The following is a 3,473-nucleotide window of genomic DNA, read 5'->3' on the forward strand; positions in this document are numbered from 1 at the left end:
AGGCTACCTGCCACCTCTACACTCTAACCACTAGGCTACCTGCCTCCTCTACACTCTAACCACTAGACTACCTGCCTCCTCTACACTCTAACCACTAGGCTACCTGCCACCTCTACACTCTAACCACTAGTCTACCTGCCACCTCTACACTCTAACCACTAGACTACCTGCCACCTCTACACTCTAACCACTAGTCTACCTGCCTCCCCTACACTCTAACCACTAGACTACCTGCCACCTCTACACTCTAACCACTAGGCTACCTGCCACCTCTACACTCTAACCACTAGGCTACCTGCCTCCTCTACACTCTAACCACTAGGCTACCTGCCTCTACACTCTAACCACTAGGCTACCTGCCACCTCTACACTCTAACCACTAGACTACCTGCCACCTCTACACTCTAACCACTAGGCTACCTGCCACCTCTACACTCTAACCACTAGGCTACCTGCCACCTCTACACTCTAACCAATAGGCTACCTGCCACCTCTACACTCTAACCAATAGGCTACCTGCCTCCTCTACACTCTAACCACTAGGCTACCTGCCACCTCTACACTCTAACCACTAGGCTACCTGCCACCTCTACACTCTAACCACTAGACTACCTGCCACCTCTACACTCTAACCAATAGACTACCTGCCTCCTCTACACTCTAACCACTAGACTACCTGCCACCTCTACACTCTAACTAACCACTACACTAACCACTAGGCTACCTGCCGCCTCTACACTCTAACCACTAGGCTACCTGCCTCCTCTACACTCTAACCACTAGGCTACCTGCCTCCTCTACACTCTAACCACTAGGCTACCTGCCTCCTCTACACTCTAACCACTAGGCTACCTGCCTCCTCTACACTCTAACCACTAGACTACCTGCCACCTCTACACTCTAACCACTAGGCTACCTGCCACCTCTACACTCTAACCACTAGGCTACCTGCCTCCTCTACACTCTAACCACTAGGCTACCTGCCTCCTCTACACTCTAACCACTAGGCTACCTGCCTCCTCTACACTCTAACCAGGCTACCTGCCTCCTCTACAATCTAACCACTAGGCTACCTGCCACCTCTACACTCTAACCACTAGGCTACCTGCCTCCTCTACACTCTAACCACTAGGCTACCTGCCACCTCTACACTCTAACCACTAGGCTACCTGCCTCCTCTACACTCTAACCACTAGACTACCTGCCACCTCTACACTCTAACCACTAGGCTACCTGCCTCCTCTACACTCTAACCACTAGGCTACCTGCCACCTCTACACTCTAACCACTAGGCTACCTGCCACCTCTACACTCTAACCACTAGGCTACCTGCCTCCTCTACACTCTAACCACTAGGCTACCTGCCTCCTCTACACTCTAACCACTAGGCTACCTGCCTCCTCTACACTCTAACCAATAGACTACCTGCCTCCTCTACACTCTAACCACTAGGCTACCTGCCACCTCTACACTCTAACCAATAGACTACCTGCCTCCTCTACACTCTAACCACTAGGCTACCTGCCACCTCTACACTCTAACCAATAGACTACCTGCCGCCTCTACACTCTAACCACTAGACTACCTGCCACCTCTACACTCTAACCACTAGGCTACCTGCCACCTCTACACTCTAACCACTAGGCTACCTGCCTCCTCTACACTCTAACCACTAGGCTACCTGCCGCCTCTACGCTCTAACCACTAGGCTACCTGCCTCCTCTACACTCTAACCACTAGGCTACCTGCCACCTCTACACTCTAACCACTAGGCTACCTCTACACTACCACTAGGCTACCTGCCTCCTCTACACTCTAACCACTAGACTACCTGCCGCCTCTACACTCTAACCACTAGGCTACCTGCCTCCTCTACACTCTAACCACTAGGCTACCTGCCACCTCTACACTCTAACCACTAGGCTACCTGCCTCCTCTACACTCTAACCACTAGGCTACCTGCCTCTACACTCTAACCACTAGGCTACCTGCCACCTCTACACTCTAACCACTAGGCTACCTGCCTCCTCTACACTCTAACCACTAGGCTACCTGCCTCCTCTACACTCTAACCACTAGGCTACCTGCCTCCTCTACACTCTAACCACTAGGCTACCTGCCACCCCCGGAGTTGAAGAATTAAGAGGTTTCATTGTAACACAGAGAAAGGAGAAGTCCCTGAATCAACAAGCTCCTCAACACCTTCTGTTGCAGTATAATAGATTAGGGGTCAAGAAGGGGGTCATGGTCTGGTGCAACAGCTCTAGTCCTCTCTCATCATCCCCATCCTGTTATTCACATACAGTACAGTAAACCAACCTATGCGGTCATCTAGCCTGGTCCTAAGCCTGATTGTGCCCTTGCCAACTCCATCGCTGTCATCGTTGCCAAACATGGCGGCCTGGTTAGTAGTCATCCGTGTCAGCCACAGAAGGTGAGCCAAGACTTGGAGCTTGGGGTCTGACTAACAATATGAACTAGTGAATGGAGCATTCCTCAACACTGTGGGAAAACTATCACCCCCAACCTCGTCTTTTGTTAATCACACCATTTGTGACATACGGTGCATTAGGAAAGTATTCAGACCCCAAGACTTTTTTTTTTCACATTTAGTTATATTACAGCCTTTGTCCCCCTCTCCCATCAAAATTGTCCCCCCTCCCTTCAATCTACACACAATAACCCAAAACGACAATGCAAAAACAGGTATTTGGACATTTTGCTCATTTATTAAAAAGATCACATTTACATAAGTATTCAGACCCTTTACTCAGTACTTTGTTGAATCACCTTTGACAGAGATTATAGCGTTGAGTCTTCTTGGGTATGACGCTACAATCATGGCACACCTGTATTTGGGGAGTTTCTCCCATTTGACTCTGCAGATCCTCTCAAGCTCTGTCAGAATGATGGGGAGAGTCGCTGCACAGCTATTATCAGGTCTGTCTAGAGATGTTAAATCAGGTTCAAGTCCAGGCTCTGGCTGGGCCACTCAAGGACAATCAGAGACTTGTCCCAGAGCTACTCCTGCGTTGTCTTGGCTGTGTGCTTAGGGTTGTTGTCCTGTTGGAAGGTGAACCTTTTCCCCAGTCTGAGGTCCTGAGCAGGTTGTCATCAATCTCTCTGTACTTTGCTGTGTTCATCTTTGCCTCGATCCTGACTAGTCTCTCAGGCCCTTCCGCTGAAAAACCTCTCCACAGCATGATGCTGCCACCACATGCTTACCTGTAGGGAAGGTCACAGGTTTCCTCTAGAAGTGACACTTGGCATTCAGGCCAAAGAGTTCAATCTTGGTTTCATCAGATCAGAGAATCTTGTTTATCATGGTCTGATAGTCTTTAGGTGACTTTTGGAAAACTCTAAATAGCCTGTCAAAAAAATAAACAAATTGTACCCTCCCCCAGATCTGTGCCTCGACACAATCCTGTCTCGGCGCGCTACAGACACATCCTTTGACCTCATGGCTTGGTTTT

This window comes from Oncorhynchus tshawytscha, linkage group LG09 (genome assembly GCF_018296145.1).
Source record: "Oncorhynchus tshawytscha isolate Ot180627B linkage group LG09, Otsh_v2.0, whole genome shotgun sequence".
Lineage (NCBI taxonomy): Eukaryota > Metazoa > Chordata > Actinopteri > Salmoniformes > Salmonidae > Oncorhynchus > Oncorhynchus tshawytscha.